We start from the raw sequence: 10,687 nt of genomic DNA on the forward strand, positions 1-10,687 counted from the left end.
TCTTGCCAAAACAAGTGTGGTTATGGCTTTATCAAAAGGCATATTCAGAGGCCAGGACAATATGGCACCATCCCTGAAGTGGCCTTCGCAATTCGGAAAAGGTACAGTGCCCTTTTCTCCGAAGGCAGCTGAACAGGCAGTGGGCCGATGGCCTCTGATGTGCAATAGAACAGCAGCTGAAACAGTTATTCTTGAAGAGTAACTAAGCTCACGCCTCTCAATAGTAGATTGGCATTTGATAGAGGGATATGGAGAAGAATGGGATGCTGAGATGAAGCCATATATACACAGCCAAGAAGAATGGACAGCTGAATTAAAAAACCATCAACAATTTCCAGAATTTAAAATCCTGAATCATGACATGACACTAGTGGAATTCAGGTGTTTCTGGTACATGGACTACTCTCACTCAATGTGAGGTTGAACTGTTGACCTTGTGTACATCCTACTTCACAAATGAGTCTGTCAGATATGCTAAGCCTATAGGCTGAAGATGATGCCCCAGCACTTCGGAGAAACCTCAGGTGACTGTCCAGACAGCTGTCTGTTTCTGTCAACTCACAAATTTTTTGGAAGTTGTTTATGTGCACTTCCTGTTTTTATTTTTGTTAGCTAATATTATTTCCTTCTTGGGTCTCTGAGGGAGTTGAAGATTAGTTAGTTATAGTTGAAGGTTAGTTAGTTATAGTTGAAGATTAATTAGGATACATTTTGGACTTAACAAAATAGGATAGATAATGAAATTATTTTCTCTGAATTTGTCAAATACAAATGGACTAGACATTGTTTAGGTATTTATTACTTGTATATATTGTATATAGTTATTGTCCTTTTGTGTATAGTTTTTCTTATATTAGTTATAAGCTTTTTCTTTTTTTTCCTTTTTATTAAAATAGAAAAGGGGAAATATGGTGATATTTTATTTGTATTAAAATATTATTTGTATGTTAATAAATAAAGTTGCCCGGGGGTCAGAGCTATTAGCAAGCCATAGGAAAGCAGGGCAGTGGTAGCGTACGCTTGTAATTCCAGCACTTGGTAGGCAGATCTGGGTAAGTCTCTGTGTGTTCAGGGATACAGCCATTATTGGATACACATGCCTTTAATCTCAATACCAATCATGGAAAACCTGGAGGCCTATACAGACAGGCCGTGAGGAGGCGGTCATGTGGTTGGGTTTACAACCAATGAGAAGGCAGGACAGGAACTCTATATAAAGACTTTAACACAGGGGTAGCTCTGGTTCGGAGAGGTAGGACTACCGCAGGAGGAAGGGTAAGGTTTTAGCTCTTAGCTCTGACCTCTTGGCTTTCTTCTTTGCATTGGTTTTGTGTTTATTATTTAATAAGAAGGTTGGATACATCTACAATTCCAGTTAATGTGGAGAGTGATTGCTATCTTTCAACACAGATTTTCTGGAGACTTTATGTGAAGTTCCAGCATGGAAAATGGAGCTTGTGCGTATTGGAAGTTTCGGTAGATTTCTTTTCAGATAGAAAACTATCCATTATCCTCAATTTAGGCTTTCTGATAGTTGAAGTCAAAACCTGTTGATAAATATATTCTGTGACTTTGTTGAAATTGATGGTTTGTACTACAAAATTTACTACTTAAGTGAATGTTTTGTAAGACCAGAAAATGCATATTTCTATAGTTGAGTCATTTTTATATAAATCACATCTTAATTTAAAAATATTGTTTAGTGCGCTAAGTAATTAAAGATTAAGGCCCTGGTTCTAAGAGACTGCAAAGGATTTGAATGGGAGGCTTTGGAGAGAGGGAAGGGAAGGGGCACAATGATACAATTATAATTTTCAAAATATAAAAACAAGACCCATGGCTATAAAAATTTGAAAATAGAAATTTCTCTGCTCCTTGGAAAGCCCTGCCAGTGTTAGATGTTGGATACTGATGAGCCTTGACACTGCTGTGATTTTGTTTCTCTGATGAAAATCAACAATGATGCGGATTTCTATCTGATTCTATGCCCTGATCCTTGAGGAGCAGTATTAACTTAAGTATGAATGATTTAACTTTGCACTGCTCTTTTATTTTCATGTTTGTTTAGCTATTGTCTTCAAGATATTGAATGAGACAAGTGAATCAGATTACTCATTTTGGTACTAGAAAAAATTAGGTCAATAAGGAAAGTTTCACACCCTTCAAATAGAATTAAGAATTTCCCTGTTGCAGTACATGTGAAGGTTAGCAAACAAAATCATTTAATGCTAAGACAGAATGTGAGTTCAGTCCCCAGGGCCAGCATGGGGCCCTGTGTGTTGTCTTCTGATCTTTGCATGCACTCTAGACTATGCATGTCCTCCTACCTACAAACATGTACATACACACTCATACACACACACACACACACACACACACACACACACACACACACACACACTCATAAAGACAAACATGCACAGAGAGTGGAATAATATAATTTATTATTTTTAAATTAGAAACTTAAACAATTTGCAAGCTATTGATGCTTATGATAGGCGATGGTTTAACAAATGGAATGTTCTCTCCAGCCTTTACTCAGATGTAGAAAGAAAGAAAAACATGCTTTTTTGGTTATTAATTAGCAAATATAGACATTTAGAATAAAAATTCAAAAACCATATAATAAAATATTTGGTGGTAACAAACAACATCAATCACAAAAGATGAGGAGTTCTGCTCTTTCTGATCCACATATTTTCAAAGTAAACTGTGCTGTGAAAAAGAATTTTCAGAAAAGCATTCCATATGCTAGCTCACTAAAGATGATCTTAATTATGGTCTTCACCCTTTCCTCTTCATTAAACCAAAAATAATTGCGATTTCAATAGCTTCAAAGTGTGCATACATATATATTATTTTTCTAGATCATTTGCTTCTATGTAATAAACTCTTTTAAAATTCTCTTTTATAGAACTCAACACTACACAAAGTCAGATCACTTTCTTCTTTCTCACTGGTGTACCAGGATTAGAAGATATCCAGATTTGGATCTCAATCCCTTTCAGCTTCATGTACCTCTTAGCTGTGTTTGGCAATGTGCTGGTTATGGCAGTGGTAGTCTGGGACGGGAGCCTCCATGAACCCATATATCTCTTCCTGGCCATGTTGGCATTCAATGATGTTCTCCTCTGTATCGTCACTGTACCGCAAATACTACTCATTTTCTGCTAGGGTCCCTTGGCGGCCGCCTTCCCTGCCTGCCACACACAAATTTTTTTGTCCATCCTCTGTTCCTCTCTGAATCTGCTGTCTTACTGGCCATAGCTTTTGACCGCTATATGGCTATCTGCACACCACTGCATTATACAACCCTGCTTACAGGCTCTCTCATTGTCAAGGTTGGGCTGGCACTGGTAGCTCAGAGTGTGGCTGTTGTCACTCCTGGTGTTCTTCTTATTCTCTGCCTAGACTTCTGTCGTAGCAACACTATCCACCACATGTACTGTGAGACTATGGACATCGCCAAGTTGGCCTGCAACAGCATTACCTTAAATAGCATTTATGGGCTCTCGGCAGCTCTCCTCACCACAGGGCTTGACTTTGTCTTCATTTCCTTGTCCTACTGGCTCATCTTGAAAACAGTCCTACAACTGCCATCCAGGGAAGCCCGGACAAAAGCCTTTGGCACCTGTGGAGCTCACATTTGTGCTATTTTGATATTCTATATCCTGGCCTTTTTCTCTTTCTTTACTCATCGCTTTGGGCACCATGTGGCCAGGCACACCCTCATGCCTCTGGCAAATCTCTATCTACTGATACCCCCAACCATGAACCCCATTGTTTATGGAATAAAGACCAAAGAGTTAAGGGTGCGAGTAGTAGGGCCCTGTTTCAGACCAAAATGATTCAAGTCTAACGAAACAGCAAAGAACAGGGAATCCAAGATAAATGATGAGGCCTAAATAATTATCCAAAAAGAGTCTGTTCAGATCTAGCCCTAGAGCACTAAATATTCAATAAAAATATAATATAATTCAAAAGAGAAAGAGTATAATCTTGGGTGTTAGAGGAGGTGTGTAAGATCTTGGAGGAGTTTGGAGAGGGAATCCATACACATAATACTCTGTATGAAAAATTTAAATAAAAAGAATGCACAAAACATTTTAAAATAAGTAAAACTATAGAACATATTATTCCTAAACGTTATTGCTGTAACATAATTAGGAAGCCCACAGGAAATGTAAGTACCTTTGATTAGTGTATCAACATACTACAGTAATCATATAGAAATTAGTATATTAGAGTAAATTAAATGTTTTTATATTGTATGTACCCTTCTGTGTAGTAGATAGCTTTGTGAACATTACTAATTATCCTAGTCTCAAGAACAATAGGAATGAATGAATTCAAAAATGCTCACCAGATAAACAATTAAATCAATCAAACAATGAAAGCTAATTAGCATGTATAATAAGCTCCTGCCAGTGTCCCTGCCAGAAAAGCAACAGGTACCAATTGAAGTTCAAGGTGTCAATCACCACAAGGCAACTCCATGATGGGAGAATCTCAGATAGGCAATCCCTGAAACCACAGACTCCAGAATGTCTCTGGCCTTTGCGGTCCCTTTACATGTTTGCTGGTGCTATGTTTCTCTGTTATCTGACATGGGTGAATGCATGTGAGATGCCCACTGCCTGAGATATAGTGTGTTTATCTCAGGAAACATCCTGTTCTGCTGGGCATTCTTACCTGTGGATTATTATATAGATGATTCCTTTGTAAGCTGTACTGTCTAAGTGAAAACAATAATGTTAGTTTATACAAAGTTTTGTTGAATAAAATATGTACAAGGAAATGTTACACAGCTAGGGTCTATGAGTTTCACCTAAGGAGCTACACAGATCACAGCTCAAATTAATGATTAAGAAAAGCAATTGATTCCCAGGAGCCAGGCTGGTTAGAATTCCTTCAGTCTTAATGCTGAAAAATGCAGTCATAGGTTTTGGTGTGTATCAATAGCTGAAACAAAGCCCTATAATAATTTTAAGTTAGATCAGATGTTTTTATAATATATAGCTTGGAGGTGAAAAACCCAATAAGACAATCTAAAATTTTAGAAAGGCACATAGTTGAGTGAGGAACTCTTTTAAGGTCAGGGAACAAGAACAAAGCAGCCCAATTATTACTAGCTGATGGACTTTTCTTGCTAGGATTGGTTGATTACCAAAGGTGCTAATTAATTCCTTATACCCATTTCTGCCCCCAATCTCCTGATATTAAAAAAAAAAAAACTATTTGTGAGTAGATATGTACCCTAAATGTTTAAAGTAGAGCTTACTGATGATTTTTCATATATAAAAGTTTAGGTTTGTGATTCCTTTAAGATTCCTCATATGACTACCTTTCAAGATAAGTAATAAAGTAATTGGCCCTTTTTTTGTAGCTGCAAAATGCAGTCTGCCAGTTAACAACCTGACTGAAAAGAATATCTTGCTTGCCCACTCAGTTAATCTATAACAAGTTGCCTTGTGTTGAGTAAGACTGATACATTTGGTCAATCCATAAAATCCTTTAGTACAATATTCTGATTTGAAAATGATATAAGTACGTCAGGGATGTTCTTAATAAGAAAGAATCATAGAAACTTAAGTATTGGTGAAATTATTAAGGCCACTCCACATAGTTAAAAGGAGATTTATTTAATGGTGTAACTTACAAATTAAGGGATAGGTAGGTTGCGGGGTCGGGGGAAGGTGTATGGCATTCCAGTGGTGTTCTCTGGAGTTCTGCTTGGCCCACCTCCACCATCCAGGGTCCCGGCACAGAGAGAGCACTGGCCGATCCAGGTCTCGGGTCTCCAGGCACCTCCCTTGGCCCTGCCTTGTAGGCGTGACAGTTGCCAAAGTCTCAATGGGGGTTTGGAACTTCCAGATCAAAGCTGGAATGGCTACCCACTACATCTCCCCCTTTTTGTCTAAATAAGAAAGATCTAACCTAATACAAGACTATATACAAAGGCATGATTATCAAATATTGTCCAGGAATAATGAGGGATAATCACCTCGAAAAGATGGAACTACAACCAATGCAAACAATATCAAGCAAGAAACACATACTAAAATCCAGAGAAGTATAGAGCATAGGTAAATGGCATGTTACAAAGATCATTCCAAAAGGTGTCCTATCCTAAAGAACCTGAATCTAATACTTAATATGTTCTATCTACTAAGTTGTAACTATAACTGCTAGTCTTCAATCCCATCAAAGACCTGAGAAGGAATATAATGGTACCTGAGAAATGGTAGATGGATGCAAGCAACTTTTGGGAATCTTGCAAGAGTAGACCGAGACAGCTGGCAGCCTGGACAGTCACCTAATGTTTCTCAGCATTGTTGGTGCATTCAAATTGGCTACAGGCCTAAAGTATCTGACAGACCATTTTCAGAAGCAGGAATTCTCAAAGACCATCTTACCCTGTCTTGGCAGAGTACAGTGGTCGCTTTCCTTGTGTCCCGCTTGTCCAGAAAGGACAGCCTTGCATTCGTACTGTCAGCCGTCGAGGCAAGGGCAGTTCTTTGCCCAGTAGGCCATTTTGTGCCAAGAAGACAAACTTCCAAATGGAAATGTCTTAGAAGCCCAACATTCTCTCGGGATCAAATTGGTGCAGCCAGGAGCAATTGTGTCTCACATCAACAGAATTCTAAGTTATTTAAATGCCATATTCTCTAGGTCTATGAAGTGTTTGAAGATAACCTGTCCATCTGACCTATGTATCCGTAAATCTGGATAACCTAACTAACGTAACTATAGAGATGACAAGCATAGGTGACTATAAATCTATAAGTCTTATCTACCAAAATAACCTAAGGACTAAGGCTTCACTTAAACAAAGTAAACAGTCTATAAGCAAATGTATGGTAAAGAACGATGACTTCAAAATTGTGACAATACACAAGATATTTATAACAGAGGTAGGAATATATAGTGCGATATGCAATATGACAATAATCTTAAATATATATCAATATACCGAATATCCTAAACAGACGTAGAACATACATAAAGTATGACAGACATAAATTTCCATTTGTATCAATATACAAATATTTCAAATAAGAGTAGAAATATATGTACATTATTAACAAATATAGTTCTGTCTGTATTCCTTTTCTGAAAGTGTAGGAGTTTTAATCTGGGCATTCCACTGTTGTAACAGATCTCGGCCCCAAAGATTTACAGCTACATTTGCTACATATGGCTTCAGCCTTCCTCTCTGTCCTTCTGGCCCTATGCATTCAACCCATCTCGAACTCTGTTTTATCTGAGATAGGGTGCCAATCCCTAAAAGTTGGACATCTACCTCCTGAAGAGGCCAATTCGGATGCCATGATTTTGGTGTAATTATAGTCACATCTGCACCTGTGTCTACCAGGCCCTCCATAACCAGGCTATTAATTCGAATTCTAAGCTTTGGTCTTTGATCATTTATGGAAGTCTGCCAAAATATTTGTTTTATAGTGTTCTTTGTAAACTGTGATCCACCTATCAGAGCTGTTTTATCATCCATTGCAGTATCGGTTTTTATATTAGGCATTGGTTTATTCAGTTGTCCTGGAGAGGAATTTTTTCCACAGTGGCTGGGAATGTTCGTACTACATTTGATTTGGGGGCCTTCAAGAGGCCCCCTGAGGCATTTCCTGCCAGTAAAGGGTTGCCTCGTATATCTATTTTTGATCTGCACTCACTGGTCCAATGTCGGCCCTTACCACACCCTCTACATAATCCGGGAGGTGGTTGGGGTCTCCTGTTTAGGCTATTCCTAAAAGGAATATTACTTCTAGGAGTACCCCACGTACAGTTTTTACTCATATGACCTGGTGTACCACATTTAAAACACTTGGTAACACGGGGCCTTCTTTCACCTCTGGGATTTGTCTCTCCTATCCAAGCCTCATTACTGTAGTTACAAGACTCAACACCATTAGTATACTGAATCCATTCTTACAAAGGAGCTGATCTGATCTTTAATGGTGTAAGTATTCTTCTGCATTCTGCATTAGCATTGTTGAACGCCAAGGACTCAGTTAATACTTTTCTTAATTCTTTATCTGATACAGCTCTTGTTATAGCTGTGTTCAGTCTTTGTAAAAAATCAGTGAAGGGTTCGTGCGGTCCCTGAAATATCTTTGTGTATACCTCAGTTGGTTTTCCAGGTTCTGGAATTTTTTCCCAAGCATTTAGAGCTGCTGTATGGCATAGGGATATTGTATGCTCATCATAAATGGCTTGTACATTCCTGCCAGCGAAACATCCCTCACCAAGTATTTGATCTTGGGAGATCACAAAACCTCTGAGTTTACCTTGTTGTTCTAAATTTTTTACCTCTTCTCTCAACCAGCTTTTCCACTGTAGCTGCTGGCTACATTCTAGAACAGCTGAAATTAACTGATGCCAGTCATCTGGGATGATTCTATGTGAGGTAGACCACGAATTTAACAACTGTTTTATGTATGTGGAGTGTATCCCATACGTAACTACTGCTTCCTTTATATTTTTAAAGTCCCTTGTTGAAATTGGTTGTAATGTATATGTATTATATGGCTCGGGGTGTGTGTCATCCACTGGCTTCTCATGGATGATAACAGGATAAGCCATTGTGTGAGAGCCATTTGGAGATGTTACAACCTCTATGGTCTTGCCCTTCTGCTTATTAGGTCCCTTGTCATGTTTACTGAGAGTTTCTTCTAAGGCCTGCAAATGAGCACCTAGGGTCTGTTCTATGGAGTTGAACCTCCTCTCTGGCAAGGGACTCCAGATTTCTCATGGAATCATAGAAGTTTTTATGTTCCTCAGAAACACATGATTCCATGGACCTTATCTTATCAATTAATGATAATCTTTCTTCCTTATATAGTGTCTGGAGAGTTAGTGTTCTGTCCATTAAATATTCACATTTATTATCAATAAGATCAATTTTCAGTACAAGCCTGTTTTGTAAATCCTGATCAGCAGATTCCAGAGAAAGAATCTTTTTCTGTAAGGTTTCATTGCTATCCTTTAAAGCAGATTCCAGAGAGAGAATCTTTTTCTGTAAGCCTTCATTGCTCTCTCTTAAAGCCTGTATCAGTCCCAATAATGACTCATCTTTGTTCTTGTTATTAAACCAGTGTTTGAACACTGTGTGAATTATTACGATGAATGCCAAAATGGTACAGGCCTGATATGCCTTAGGAAGGTTGTATATTTCCAGGAAGATGTCATTCATCATACAGGCAAAAAGGTTTTCAAATTCTTGTGAGGTAATGTTGTCAGCCATATTACAAGAATTACTCAAAATTTGTTAGTCAATTTTAAGGTATAAAATTATCAAGTACTTTTACTTACCTTTCGTGGTTTTGGGGGGTGTAGTAGCACTTTTCAGCCAGCAGGTGGCATTGGTACAGCTCCAAAGCAGGGCCTGCTGGTGATCTTGGCTGAGTGCAGCTCTATGGAGTCAAGATGGCAGGAGCCGGAGCCGGAGCCGGCACTCAGGAAGCGGGGGAGTGCCTCTTTTGCTGGTCTCGGGGCTAAGCTAGGGAACTGAGACCGGACTAGCTGCTCCAGTTTTTGGGAATGGAACCGTGTAGGCGTTCCCTGGTTATAGGGAACTTTGCAGGCGGGTTTAGGTACCCCGCTAGCCGGGGAGGAGACTGAGGGTGGGAGCCACCCAGGCCTTTGGAATTTGCCCCACGTGAGCGCCAGATATTGGTGAAATTATTAAGGCCACTCCACGTAGATAAAGGAGATTTATTTAATGGTGTAACTTACAAATTAAGGGATAGATAGGTTGTGGGGTCTGGGGAAGGTGTATTGCAGTCCAGCGGTGTTCTCTGGAGTTCTGCTTGGCCCACCTCCACCATCCAGGGTCCCGGCACAGAGAGAGCACTGGCCGATCCATATCTTGGGTCTCCAGGCGCCTCCCTTGGCCTTGTAGGCGTGACAGTTGCCGATGTCTCAATGGGGGTTGGAACTTCCAGATCAAAGCTGGAATGGCTACCCACTGCACTTAAGGGTAACATTCAGTAGGCTCATTTGGCTATTTAGCTTTTTTATTTGTATTTTTAAATTTTTAAGCTAATTTTTGTTTATGATTCTTTTTATCTTGTTTTCTTCTATAGCCTAGGCTGGCCTCATACTCACAATCTTCCTCCTTAGCCTCCTGAGTACTAGGATCCATGTGTATACCATCATTGCTGATTTTCTTTTGTTTCTCTTAAATAAACCTATGTGATCGCTTTCCTAGTTTAGTTCCCCATATCTGAATGTTGGTATTCTATAGTGCCAGACTATGCATTTTCATCTAGAAGACAATCTGAGATAATCATGAAATTTGAAACATTTCTTTACTGCAAAATACTCACTTATGACAGGTTTGGTCTCCAGGTTTTTCTTTTATTAGCCTACAGAGTACCTTCTCTGGCCAAAGAGACTAGGACACAGTAATGAAGACTCCAAGCAGGCACAAGCTTGACCTCTCTATGTTCCTTGAGCTGTATAGAAGTTTTTCTAGGCAACAGGGCACTGCAATCAATTTTAGAGAGTGACCTTCTGTCCTAGCATCAGCCTGCATTGTTTAGTGATCTCTACAGGACCTCCTCGGACAAGGCCTCAACAGAGTGTAACCCAGTCTCAAAAGTGGAAGATGTGCCTAGCTACAAATAATGACCAGTTCAGACTCTGTATCCTCCATTACTAGTAGTACTCA

At 39.3% G+C, this 10,687-nt stretch overlaps 1 pseudogene; it reads left to right on the plus strand.

Moving 5' to 3' along the window:
- Positions 1–1,448: 1,448 nt before the first annotated feature.
- Positions 1,449–3,905, plus strand: LOC128123895 (olfactory receptor 52Z1P-like; annotated as a pseudogene).
- Positions 3,906–10,687: the final 6,782 nt, after the last annotated feature.

The sequence above is a fragment of the Peromyscus californicus genome, unplaced genomic scaffold (genome assembly GCF_007827085.1).
Source record: "Peromyscus californicus insignis strain IS unplaced genomic scaffold, ASM782708v3 Scaffold_4__1_contigs__length_199733344, whole genome shotgun sequence".
In the NCBI taxonomy this organism is placed as follows: Eukaryota; Metazoa; Chordata; class Mammalia; order Rodentia; family Cricetidae; genus Peromyscus; species Peromyscus californicus.